Genomic DNA, 14,879 nt, shown 5'->3' with positions numbered 1-14,879 from the left:
TTAAAAATAACAATGGAAAACCTTAAGCTAAGAAGTGTCACTTCAGTGTATTTGACGTCTTTCATTTATTCATTTAGTAATTATTAAGTCCTTGTAGTAGTGCAGTGTATCTCCACTCACTCAACAGAAATTGGTAGCTCACTTTATGGGCAAGATCTAGTACAGCTGCTGAGAGCACAGTGAGATGTAGCAATGTGGCCTCTGCCCTTGTAAAGCTAATGGTCCAGAAGGGCCATCAGAGACCAAACAACCAGAAAGACAATCATCTAATTATAACTGTGAAAACGTTAACATACAGCTATAAGAGCAAAATAAGGGGATAAGGAGTGACCCTAATGTGACTGATATCTGATGTAGGCTGTGTCACTGTAGGCTGAACAACACTGTTACTAAAGCTGTAAACTGCAGGCTGGGAGATAGCTCAGGGGCACAGCACCTGCAAGTGTGAGGTCCTGAGTTCAATTCCCGGTACCCCCGCCAAAAAAAGCTGTAAAATGCTTTAAATAGCCTCCTTGTGGGACATGATTGATGACAACCAGCTCCCATCAGAATCTGAGACAATCATTTTGTTTTGACGTCATGCATCATTTTTGTTATTTTTGTGTTGTTTTGATTTATATTCATTGTTGTTTTGTCAGTTTTTTAATTTTTAAAATAAAAAAAAAGAATCTGAGACGGAAGACCTGGGTAGACTGAGTAAGGAAGATTTTAACGTCACTGCACCTGACGTTTCATCTGTGTAGCTAAGGTAGACCATACATACCGGCTTGCTTAAGAAATACTTCCCCTTTTTTTATTTTAAAGAAAATTAAAATTAGAAAAAAAAACATTAAAAATGGTACAGAATTTCAAAACAAAGTGGTAGGAAACCACCAATGGTTGTTATATTGCATATTGTTATCTTGAGGTTACCAGAGATAAGCATGTAAAATTGGTCAAAAAATTAAACATTAACTGTTCCTTTCAATAAACCATTCAATGGTCTAAAAAAAGAAATATTTTCCCTTATGTTAGTGAAATTACTAAATCTGTTCTCATAAATATTCTGATTGAAATGATGAATTATATGGTTATTCTACTTATAGCTTTTACCAGACTATTAGCCAAACAAATGATTTTGGCTAAATTATTATTATATCTTTTTAAAACAAGGAAGCTGCCATGCAGTTTAGAAGATGTTATGGATTATGCATCCCCCTCCCCCTGAAAATATATCTTGAAATCAAAACCCTCAGTCCCTCAGTATGTGACATTATTAGACATACATTTTTTTCTTTTTTCTGAAGTAATCAATTAAACATGAAGTTCTAGCCACTCAGGAGGCTACAGGAGGAGGACCACATATTTAAAGCCAGCCTGGAGAACTTAGTAAGGCCCTTGCTCAATTAAAATAAGAAGGGCTGGGGATGTGACTCAGTGTCAGAGTGCTTGCCTAGCATGCAAGAAGCTCTGGGTTCAATCCTCAGTACTGGGGAAAAAAGGGAAAAAATAAGATCATTAAGGTGAGCCTAATTCAATAAGACTGGGTGTTCTCACAAAAAGGGTGAATTTGAACATCGACCCATAGACAAGGAGAGCATGACATGAAAATGAAGGCAGAGATCAGGATGAGGCATCCACAAGCCAGCGAGTGTGGAAGGTCACCAGCAAAGCAGGAGAAGCCTGGACAATGTCATGGAACACATTCTGCTCAGGACCCTCCAAAGGAACCAACTGTGCTGACACCTTGATCTCAGACTTCTAACTTTGCAAACCATGAAGAAATGAGTATCTGTTGTTTATACCACTCAGTTTAGGGTTCTTTATGGCAGACCTAGAAAACTAATACAGAAATAAAACAATTTAAGAAAAGTGTTCCCTCAACTGAAAACCAGGTGCAGCATAGACCCACCAGTGCCAAAAGATACCTTCTGTGATCATCAATTTCACATCAATTTTATGTGCCAACTGCACAGGACTGGGCTACAGGCTTCCCAGACATACAGTCTATAACTGTCTAGTACTAGTCTAGTACTGTTCTGGATCATCTGAGATGGTGTTTCTGGATGAGATAACATTTGAATTAGACTGAATAAAGGACCTTGCGCTCCTGCTGTGAGTGAGCCTTATCTAATCAGCCTGAACAAAAAGTTGAATAAGGAGGACTTCAGTCTCTCTGCCTATCTCTGAGCTGAGACATCAATCTTCTCCAGCCTTCAAACTCAAACTGAAACATTGGTTTTTCCTGGGTCTTGTGCCTTTTGAACTTCTGACTTAAATGCACTCATCAGCTTTTCTGCTTCTTACCCCTTCTAACCCCAAGGGTTTGTTCTTACACTACCACTTTCCTAGGTGTCCAGTATGCTTCTGCAGATCTTGAGATGGATAGTCTTGGGTGATTACAGGAGCTATTATTATACTCCCCCCTTATTACTTCTGTTTCTTTGCAAAACTAATATACCTTCCATGTTAAAAAAAAAGTTCTGTTTGCAATATTTACATATGTTAAGACCAACTGACTTTGTTAGTGTCAAAAAAGCAGCTGAAGATCATTCCATTAGCAGTCATGTATACTCACACTTTTGTTACTTTTGTGATTTGTTTTGCTTTTTCTGTAGCTTCCAGACTAAATATAAACACAAAGTTCCATTTATCTGTACTCAGTTCCCTGTGAGGAATATAGTGGCTGACACATGCCTCACTATAAACATGTTATGTTAAACAAATTTAACTGAGCTTCTAAAGAGGGGGGAAAAAAACCGCAAACGCTTTCTCCGCATCAAAATGCCTCTAGTTAACGGTTTCTTTCTTTTGCTGCTTTCACACTGTTACTTTGGAATCAGTAATAATTGACGAGGCATTTTCTTTAGGATTGAACCTTGGAAAATATAGACTATCATAAAAATATTCACCATCTAGTCAGCTAATAAAAGCAGGTAAAATATAAATGGACCCGCATTTGGCAGAGTCATCCATGGCCTGTCTAGCATTCTGAACTCTGGCAGATTCACAGTCCACACAAAGTGTAACTGCCAGCCTCCGTAAGCCTCTACTGGAACCTGAGATGATTTGGCACTTAGGGAAAGCCACCAAATTGTTGGGAGAGTACGTGAGGAGGAACTGGAATGAAAGTGAGCATCATGGTCCGAGTGAAAGGGAAGAGCAGCAGCCTGGAGCGGAAGTCACCTGATTTCCAGCCTTGGCTCTGCCGCTAATAATGTGTGGGACACGAGCAGGGATCTTCGTTCTCTCCTGGCCCAGCTTTCTTCTACCTGGTGAAAGAATGTTCTCCTGACTCTAGCAAAAAAATTTAAGAATTCAGTTTGACTTGGTAATTGTATTTTTGCTTTCTGTTTTTATTCACAAGTATTTTGGGGAGTCTGTTTAATTTAGTCTGTGCTCAGGTTGGGAAAATTTGACTGCTGACTAGGGGAGAATCTACCTTGTCTCCAGTTTACCCTAGTGCTGCATTGGTAGTTGAGCTTGTGGATGAGAAGCATAGTTTCAGATTCAGCTATAAGCATGCAGGGTTCCATCAAGACTCCTTAAATAGGTGAGAATGTGCAGGGTTGCGTCTGTACAGTTTAGAATTTTTTCTCTGCCTTTTCAGTCAAAATTGCAACTCCTCACCTTTTTTTGCTCCTTTTAGTTAAAGGAAGAATTTTGCTAGCTAGTTATTGTATATTTGCTAAGGTTTTCATATTGGTTTCATTTTAAGCATCAGTAACTCCTGGTACTCAGTTTGGGTGATATAATAAAGGTAATTTTTTGTTATATACTTCGTAATATAAGTGAAAAAGCATTATTGATCCAGCTATACCTGCAATATTGTTCTACAGTAGCATTGCAGGAATACAGTAGCAGTGAATTAATCTACCTATTTAGGATGAGAGCAAAGACAATAGTTTTAATTCCTTCACTCGAGACCAATAATTTGCTAGTATTTGTTTAGTTTTAAAATGTGCTTTTCATAAAATATTGACTTTTCAGAATAATTAATACAGTTGGAAAATGTAGGCTTCATTTTAAAGTTGTGGACTTTTGTGTTTTGTGGCATCATTGTGGATTGACTTTGGAGACTTTTCTTAGTAGCTACACCAAGGAATAGCACCAAGAGAAGCATATGGAGTGATGAACTTCTTCAAGGAGTCACCAAATGGATGTAGGCATTTAATGAGTCAAGATAAAATTAAGAGAGCGCTTTTACTCTTTATTTTTTTCTCTTGCTTCTGTTGTTTTATAGGCTAATTTAACTCTCCTTGTGTGATACCCAAGGGCATAAGTACTTAACAAATTTACCATCAAGGCATACTTAATTTTTAAACACAAACGTCTTTCCAGAATCCCCTCCACACTGCAGAGTGCTATGGCCCTTATGTGCTGTTCTGCATCAAGCAAAGAAAAATATTTATTTATTACTTATTATTTATTATTATTTATTAATTCTCCCATTTTTGCCCAAGTTATCATTTTGACATTCCCAAAGGCACTAGCAACAGAGAAATGCAATGTTTGTTCACATTAACCCATTTTAAAAACAATTAAGGAAACAATGTGAAGTCACCAATCCCTGTATGTGTGTGACAACTAATGACAACTCTCCCGGCATTTGCTTTCAGAGAGAAAACATTCGGTTCATTTCGGGAAGGAAACAAACCGAGACCTCGCCTTATCTGCATTACCCTTTATTCCTTGAAGCCTGCGCGATCCAAGGCAAAAGTGCTTTGCTAAATGAGCAGAGAAAGGCAACTCGGGAGTGCTCAAACAAAGTTCATTTCTTCACAGGGAAGCTGGACACACCTTTCTGGTCATGGACAGTCTACCTTAGGCTAAAAGTTAACATACTTATTAAAAATATTCTTTTTCATTAAAACAGCTCATCCTACTCTTCTCCTATTAATGGAATCTATGGCCTGAAATCTGTTATCAAGCTCTCCGGAGGGAAATTTGTGGTATAAAACAACCTGTTGAAACACAGACGGCCCAGAGAACCAGGTCCCCTGGTGGCGTCTGGGTGAGGACAGCGCACGCGGGGGAATGGAGGCACCATTGTGAATTCGTCAAGGGATTGGGCCCTCCCTTTGCCCCTTCCTCCTTTGGGACTTTGGCATAACTAGCTAATCCTTAGTTTTCTTATAGCAGATCAAGCATAGGCGAGGATCAAATGCAAACTTGCCTGTACAGAGCTTGGTAAGGAGCAAGCAGCTATGCATGGTAACCAGGGCTGTTTCTTGTAGACTTTAAATCCAGAATGGTTTGTGGGGGAATTGTCAGCCTTTCTGTATAGACCTAGCCTCCATTGGCTCACAGGCACACCATGCCTTGAGAATTCACGAGTTTTCTCGTCCAATCTCCTCTTTCTTATTTACTCAAAAGTCTCAACTCATACTACTAATAGCCATTTGGCTGCCAGGGAAGATTAAAGGAAAATTATTTCATTCAGCTCCTCCAGGCTTATAGATTAGAGTGACTGTAACAACAACAAACTTTTCACATGAGCCCCTCAACGCACCACTGCTTGTGCCAAGCCCATGGCCTCTAACCATTACCCCAAAGTCGTTGGGTTCAGGTCTTTGATATGTCTGAGATCTCTGGCTTCTAAGGGATGATCTGTTGATTCTAAAAACAGCTTGGCCATCAACAATCTAACAATCAGGAGCTGGGGATTTAGCTCAGTGGCACAGCACCTGCCTGGCAAGCGCAAGGTCGTGAGTTTGATTCCCGGCACTGGAAAAAAAAAAAACAATCTAACAATCATAAAATAGCCATAAAGTGACTCAGTGTGGGTTGTAATATTGATGTTATCCTTGGTAGCCAAATAAATTATGGAAGTGCCACAATGTTGGGCAGGGAAATCTGGATAGTTCATCAGCTGGAGCAGCCTGTGCAGAGCTGCATTGGAAACACAGACACTCTTTCTAGATGAAGCAAATCTGACAAGCATTTTCATTCTCCTGGCAAGAGACACACCAGGCTAGCCAAGAAATCAAATGCCTATCCCCAGTTCCATTACTCTTGAAACAAGCTCCTGCTGGGCACATTTTGGGACACAGACAACACTTGGCCAACAGATGTTAGTGATTTAAGGGAAGAGATCATTGATCTAAACAAGCTTTTCTTGGAGGGATTTTTAAAAAATCATTACAGAAACTAAGTATTAATATGTCAATGCACCTTTTCCATTCCCATCCCTCTCGGATGAGCCCTATTACGTTGCTTTAGTCTGGTTCCCAGCAAGGATTGCTGTGGTCCCCAAAGCGGTCTGTCTTTCAAAGTATCCAAGAGTTCCTAACGGTCCCATTCTCACCAGAGAGCTGATCTCTACTAGAGACAGACAGAGGGATGAGCTGAAATGGACTCACAGCAGGATGTGGGCAACTGGCAGTCCTTGACACCACTACTACATAGTATGTGTATATTTTTAAAAATCTCTTAAATCAAATAAATTCATAATTATTGAAGTTTTAGGCTTTGTGAAGTCAGGAAATAAAAAGCTCCAGGATCAGCCACCAGGGCAACACATGCCTATAATCCTAGCACTCTGAAAGGCTGAGGCAGAAAGCTTACACGTTCAAGCCTAGCCTCGGTGACTTAGTGAGTTAGCAAGATGTTGTCTCAAAATTTAAAAAAAAATAAATAAAAAAGGCAAAGGCCATAGCTCAGTATAACACTTGACAGCCCTGGGTTCAATCCCTAGTACTACAAGAAACAAACAAACAAACAACAAAATAAACCCTCTAGGATGGTGCTTCCTTGGTCATGTGGCTCTTGCTGTTGTTTCACAGCTCTCTCATGTTTTTACTTTAAAAAATCCTTCCTCTATCCATCACCAAATATTTACTGAGAGCCTATAATATCCTCCTTGCTGTTCTGGGAGCTCGAATACATCAGTAAATAAACAAGGCCTCTAACCTTGTGAAGCAGCTGAGACAGCTTATATTAAACATAAGTAAATTTTGTGGGCTGTTAGAAGGTGATAAATGCTTTGAGAGAAGCAAAAGGAAACAGGATAAGAGGAATTGAGAGAACCAGACAGGTAGGCGGAAAGTTGCCATTGAAACTGGAATTCAAGGAGTTCACATGGAGGAGATGACATTTGTGCAGAGACTTGAAGGAGGACAGGGACTTCGCTGAGGAGTTCTGGAAGAAGCTTGTCTCCAAAGAAAGGGCTGAGGCAGTGCTGGCAAGTGTCATGAACAGCAGGGAGGCTGGGGTAGAGGAACACCGAGTAAGGTAGGAGAGGCCACTTCTGGACTTCAGCTTCCCACCCTGCCTTCCAGCACAGCAAAGGGGTCCTTGGCAAGGACAAGCTTTGGGAAACGGACAGAGGATTCAACTGGCACATATATTTTTATGGCCAGGGGCTGATTATATTTTCTCAAGGTCAATACAAAGTAATACAAAGCTTCCTGTTTAAATAAGAAAAGGATATTGGAGAAATTTTGAGAACTGCTGTCCCATCCTCATGTGTTCTGAGCTAAGCAGACAATGCATTTGAAGACCACATTTGAGGAAATCACAACTGAGTGCTTGGCTCTCTTCCCTCATCTTATGTGCCCCTTGATCAAGGGACTTGATTATGACCTTACAAATATGATCACCTCACAGACATCACTTACAAACTCCAGGACCAGGAATGAATACAGAACCTCAGCTTCAACAGTCTTCATCATAGAACACAGGTATAGAGAAAGTTCCCAGGTTTGCAAACTGTTGAAAGCTGCAGCATTTCTCTGCAGCAGATGGCTTCAAGGTGATTTGGTAAGTTTATACGTCAAATATCTGCTTGTGTACTCATGTGCTTCTTCCAAGCCAGGGGGGATGACATTTTGGGGATCATACTACATTTAATATATTCTCGCTATGATTAAAAGCTGCAGAAACATGACCTCTGGCACCACTCAGAAAACTGTCTGATCTCAAATTTGCATGATGTTTCTCCTTTAATCATAGGGGAAATTTCTTTCTGTGCAGGTTATAAGAAATAGAAGACTGGGAGATAGAAGCATGACTTCCAAAAAAGACTGCCAGGAGTGTACGTCAGATGATCTCTGAAATCCTATGAACTGTTAAAATACATCCAATTAGTCTAAATGTGAATGAATTGGTCTAAAATAAGCATGACCATTCATTCATTCGTTCATTCAAAAAACATTACATAATTACTAAAAGCTAAGTACTATATATAGTAAGTCCCCCAATTTAGGAACATTTGAGTTGCAAACTTTCACAGGTATGAACAGACCTTACATTACGAACATTCATAGATGTGAACAAATCCTGGAAGTAGCTCACATGTCTGCTGGACATTCCCACAATTGTGCGGCTGTGCACTTACTGTACATTTTGATGTCGTATGGCAGTACGGTGCAATCAGGGATTTATTCTACCTTTGTGTGTGTGTTTGCTTTTTTTATGCTTTGTATTATTATTTGTGTCAAAGGCATATGAGGCTAACATCATTGAACTTATGAACAAATTTGACTTAGGAAAGTTCTCCTGGAATGGAACTCATTTGTAACTGGGGACTCACTGTATATGGTTGTGAATAATAGACTTGAGGTTCTTGTGTTCACGGCAATTCACAAGTGCCAGTTGTAATAATGGTTCTAAGACTCAAGGAACAGTATGTGCTGTGACAGATTGGCCATGTCTACTGTGAAAAAAGGCAAAGTGGCCTTGCACAAATGGAACATAGACACTGACTATAGCCTTTTAAAAGGCAACAATGAACTAATTCCTAGCACTTAGAGGGATCTTTATACCAGAGTTTGGCTTTATATCATTGCTTAAAAACAAGTTCCTTGTTTTGCTGATGGAAAGCAAAGTGCTGTTTAAAATGAATAGCAGGATTTAGATCTAAAAGTGATCCTCTTATGGTATCAAGCATTATGCAGGTGATATTTCAAGGGAATGTTCTTTACCATGCTGGCACTGAAAAGTGCAAGAACAAATTGATCTTTCAGGTGGCTGTGGAGATGGAGAAGTCAACCCTTTTCTCTTTTTAACTCAGACTGAAGAATCATTCTATGTTTCCCAGCTCCTGGCTGATCTTTTCAGTAATTTGCTACTAGAAGTCTACTTACTTGTCAATCACTTTTAAATTCATTTTTCAAAGCTTACTATGGTGCTATCACGGTCTTCTACTAATTCCTTTAATAGGAGTGATTTTGAAAGGCTGCCAACACTGAAGAAGAGCTGGAAATGTTACTACCCAGCCAGACTGTCCTTTTCTTGATCTGCCTGCAACTGCCATTTGAAATTTTTGTAGCCTGGATTCATCACTGGTCTAACCACAACCACTGGCTTTCCACAATAGCCTATGGTGATGGTTTTTCCTTTGGGTTTGTTTTGCCATTACATTATTAGATTTTCCAACACATTTCAAGTAAAGGTGCCACCAGTGGTGGCAAATCTATGGCATGCGTGTTATTATGTTTTGCTTTGTTTTGTTTTTAATAGAAAAGATGTTAGTATAGAGTTGTTTTTTCTAAACTAAAACCTCACTATTCAGGTTTAATTGCAGTGTTGTCACTCAGTGTCTAAAAGTTTTGCTATCGCTGGTCGATACCAAATAATTTAACATCACCAAGCTTCATTTGAAACAACCATTATGATAGGTTGAAAGCCAATTAAGAGGAATAATAAACAAGGAAAATGCAGATTTAACTTGTAGGCAATGTGGTACGGTGAAAAGATGTATATGAATTTAAACCCCAGTACTGTTGTTTACTAGCTGTGCATCCAGGGATAAGGTACTTCTCTGAACTACATGTCCTTTATCTGCAAATTGGATGCAAGCTTGCCTACCTTGTGTAATTACAATGCAATTCAGTGATATAATACCTATGAGAGATACCTGGAATATGATAAGCATCATGGTTGCTATTTCTAGAGTTTATCTATCTTAATAATATTATTTACAATTCACAAAATGGAAATGCAGAAATACTAGCACTCAGCAATTGCTAAATATTTCCAATCAGCTGAGGGTTCTTCGGTCAGTTCAGACAGACGTCACAAAAAGGCAAAGTATAGCTATTTTAGAGTTTACATTTTTGAGCTTTGCATGTCATTCACTATCTTAGTGTGAATGTGCCTCCTGCATTCTCCCAGCAGCCAGAGCTAGCAGCTACCAGTTGCCCTCAGGAACTCTTGAGTGATTGGAGATGGCACCTCCCAGGAGTTCTCCATTGTTCTGCTTTATGCTCTGCTGCTGCTGTCCTCGGTGTTACCAGCCCTAGCTGCTGTCCATTTTCAGCGCCGGTAACCTTGGGTCTCACCAGCTTTTAGTGTACTCAGCATGCTGTACTTGAGAAAAGTCACAAATAGGCAAAAATGTTCCATCCAAAAGAGACTTTATAAGGTTTGTGCTGTAACAGAAGGGGGAACAGTGCACAAACTGACCCAGGTTTAAAGGTACAGTTGCTTATATAGGAAAAAGCAAAGGTGGGCATGCACATGGGCAGTGTCAGGCTTTCAGCTTAATCATGGGCAGGGGAGGGGCTCCTCATAGGCCTGATTAAGGATGGCTGAGAAGGTTGGAGCCATCCAGAGAAGTTGCAGAGTAGAATTATTTGGAATGGACCCTTGACTAAAGCTTGCTGCAGCCAAAGCAAGTATCTGTCAGAGTGGCCATGGGGTATCTGATGTAGCCTTGGCCAGTTGCAAGGTGTTTGAAGGGAGGTATGGAAAAAAATAAATAAATAAAAATGCTTCTTAGACCAAGTCAGGTCCTTCTGTTCTTTATCATGATATTGGGGTTTTCAGCTGAGCCCGAAGAGTCAACAAGGACAGTTGGGCTGCTTTTACCCACACTGTCACTCCCACTCAACCTCACCCAGAAGAAGAAAAGAAGAGCCAGGAGGAGGAAGAAGGGGAGGAGGAGAGATGCGGGAGGAGAAGGAAGTGGGGGGTAGGGGAGGAGAAAGAAGAGAAAACGACAAGGATTGTATCTCAGATAATATTCACAAAGCCTTCTTGAGAAAAACCCATTCACCTATGGCCACATGGAGCCCAGAACTGTCTGAAGATTCCCGCAAAGTGTTAGGTGTCTTCTTCTTGGCCCCTCACCTCCCACCCATCAGCCAAGAGGCTCCAACGCAAAAAGCAAAAAGCAATAAAGCTGTATTGTGAAGCTATAATCCTCCACCTCCTTTTAACTCCTATTAGGTTTGTCCTAACTCTTCCTGTATAATTCTTTGCCCTAACAAAAGATCCTAATTAGTTGATTGGAATTTCTAAAACCTAATTCAACAGCAGCTCAAGTCTTGGCGGAATGGATGGACCAATTCAGTCAAGCAGCAATCAGTTTATTCCTGCCTCTGCTCAATTAGGCCTCTAGAATGTTCATGTTAGAAAGAAAGTTAATGATCAACTAATTAATCCCTCTCAATCTAAAAATGAGTACACCAAGCCTGAGTGAAGTGAAATGGAGCTTTAGTGAGGTCACATTCGAGGCAGTAAAAAAGCTGGAGCAGAAGACATTTGAGTTTTACATATTAATATCATAGAAAGTGGTTAGTTTTATGTGCATTTCAATATTCTAGTTTTGCTAAGGCTATTTAAGATTTTTAAAAATCAAACTGAAGCTGTCTGTCCTCATACAACTGTATCTGGTTCTTTGATCACAGGAAAATTATTTACCTTCTTAGATTTAGAAGCCAAATCACAAGTCTGATGAACAAAAAAGCTATATTACAAATAATGAAATAAAAAGCAAGGGTAATATAATGGTGGCAATTATCAGGGCCATGCTTCTGAGCCCCTGCCAAGACTCTGCCTAATCTAATGATTTTGGACCCAAAACTGGGTTCTCAACCCCAAATGGCATAAACCACAGGCCCTACAAATCCTGGATTTGGAATGGAAATACTTTGCAACCAGACTGACTTAGGTTCAAATCCCGGCCTTAGAGAAGCTCCTTAAGAACTCCACTACATCTACTTCCTCGTGCATAAGATGCATATGACAAAACTGACTTCTGAGAGTGGTTGTGAGGTTTAAGAAGATAAGGAAGGAAAAGCCTTTAATGCCTGGTCCACAGCAAACCTACAATAAAATGTTCTTGTGGTACATTAGGAGGTTGCCTTATCTGATGAGGACATGGGTTTCAGAACCACATATACCTACATGTAAATTCCCGCTTCATACCGCAATACGTACCGTGTCATCTCGGGCTGCTTAGTCTTTCCAAGCTTTAGTTGTATCATTTTAAAACTGGAAATGGTGAGATCTGACAGTTGTTTAAGATGAAATGAAATGATGGAAGCCAGGTGTGGTGACACACACCTATAATAGCAGCTACTTAGAAGGCTGAGGAAGAAGGGTCACAAGTTTGAGGGCAGCCTTGGCTACTTAGCAAGACCCTGTCCAAGTGAAATTTAAAAAGGACTCGGAATGTAGTTCAGTGGTAGAGTGCTACCAACACACACGAGGCCTGGAGCTTATCCCCAGCACCACAAAAAATAAAGAGGGGGACTGGGCAGTGCTTAGAGTGACTGCTTTGAGCGACAGGTTTGGCTTGTTCCTCAAGAAACACTCGCATGGCTTAACACAGTGGTTCTCAAAATTTGAAACAGATCTTACACTATAGGTGCACATATATCCATTGTCACAGGACTATTGTGTGAGTCAATGCTGTATAGAGCCATGCATCACACAATGATAGGAGGGGACTCGGGAGTGGTACCTCTGAATTCAGGCTTTACTAGAAAGTGTGAACAGCATTATGGCACACATTTTACTATGACCCATGCTTGTACTTTTCTTCAATCCTCCATTTCATTTTGATTCACTTATATCCTTTTGTAGAATCTCACCAAGTTTGCAAGAGAAAAGAAAACAGGCTTGTGAAAATCCAAGCATACTGAACCTCATTCTGATTGCATGTTCATTTTGAATTTTATATTAAATCATCAAAATGCTGCTGCCACATGGTTCAATACCAAATTATTTGTTTGGGTCAAGGTTAGACTAGAGTATTGACTATGCCATTTTTACCAGAGGAGTTACTATTCTACTTCTTCAAGTCATGGATGCACTAGTCTCCTGAATATTCTATTTAGACAACACAGTTTCCTTTGTAATAATTTCCCTCTGTGATCCAAGTCTTGATTTTCTAAGCTGATATTCTATGTAAGGGATAAATGAACTATAGGAATAATTATTCTGACTTTTCATGATTCTATAGTAAATTCAATTAAATATAGTATAAGCTTGTAACTTTTATAACATTCCTGCCCCTTTGATGACTTATGAGTTAAATTATATGGGCTCAGTAAGCCTCTTTAGCTAATGATGCCTCTTCAGCTAATGATGCCTGCTTTATAAGCTGTAATTCACGTAGAGGGGGAGTTCTGTGTATCTTTATTAGCTCTATGATCCATGTTTACCTGAGGGTCCTCATTTGCTTTAGCATCCATTGATCTAGTAGATCTGGTGGATAAGGCAGAAGGCAGATAAAGGGCCATAAATATGTATTTTGTCTGACCATCTCTTATGGCTTGTCCATTCCTGTAGGTGTGGGTAAGCCTTTTATGGGGGTGGTAATTTGTGTTCTTCAATAAATAATGTGTCTACAGAGCTGAAGGAGTTTGTGGCTTAATTTTATTATAAGCATATGCTCTTATAAGTCATTTACTTTACATGCATTGGACATATTAATCATTCTTGCCAAAAATATTTTATCCCAAGGCACAATCTCCAGGAAGTATTTCATGAATTTAAAAACAACAAAAATGACAACAAGAAGAAAACCATTTTAAAATCAAACTTATTATGCTTGGATTTTTAGTCTATGTAAATGTACAAAGGCAACCGTCACTTTAAAATTATTTGTGTTTGGCCAGTGTTTTTCCTTTTTCACTTTTTAAAATAAAAATTATATATTTTAAGGTGTACAATGTGAAGTTTTGCTATACATATACATATTGAACTGATTACTACAATCAAGCTAATTAACAAATCCATCTTTTCACATAAGTGTACTTTTTCTGTGTGGTGAGAACCCTTAAAATCTACTCTTAGCAAATGTGAAGTACACAATACAGTATTATTAACTCTCATCACTGAGCTATACATGAGATCTTTAGAACTTAACCACCTAACAGGAACTTTATACCCTGAGAAAAACACCTCTCCATTTCTCCTGCTCCTGGCTACTACTATTCAACTCCCTGATTCTGTGAACTTGACTTCAGATCCCACACATGAATGGGATCATACAGGATTCTTTTCCTGTCTGGCTTATTTCTCTGTGCATAATATCCTTCAAGGTCATCTGTTCTCTTGCAAGTGGCATAAATGTCCCCCTTTAGAAGTCTGGATATTATTAGTGAATGTGTATACACTGCATACATACGTTAACACTTCTGTCCATTCAAACAGTGATACACACTTGTCTCCATTTTTTGGTTATTGTGACTAACGCTGCACCTAACATTGAAGTGCTGATGTCTGAGACATTGACTGCATTTCAGTATGCACCTAGCAGTGGAAATGCTGGACCATGTGAGAATCCTATTTGTAATTTCTGAAGGACCACTATACTATTTTCCATAGTGGTTGTACCAATTTACAATTCCCACCAAAAGTGTGTAATGGTTCCCTCTTCTCCACATTCTTACAGATACTTGTCTTTGATAACAGCCTTCCTAGCAGGTATGAGGTAATAGTTCCCTGTGGCTTTAATTTGCATTTCCCTGGTGATTAGTGATATTTGGCCCTTTTTTATACTATTGCTGGTCATCTATATATTTGGAAAAATATTTTCAAGTCCTTTGCCCATTCTGGTCAGTTCTTTTGCTATTGAGTTTATGTTTCTTTATATTTTAGATATTAAATCCTTGTCAGATACATGATTTAAAAATATTTTCTCCCAATCTATAGATCCTCTTCAT

This window comes from Chinchilla lanigera, unplaced genomic scaffold (assembly GCF_000276665.1).
Source record: "Chinchilla lanigera isolate Chin_1 unplaced genomic scaffold, ChiLan1.0 scaffold00048, whole genome shotgun sequence".
NCBI classification, from domain to species: domain Eukaryota; kingdom Metazoa; phylum Chordata; class Mammalia; order Rodentia; family Chinchillidae; genus Chinchilla; species Chinchilla lanigera.
The sequence above is the reverse complement of the archived record's forward strand: the minus strand, read 5'-3'. Positions refer to the sequence as shown.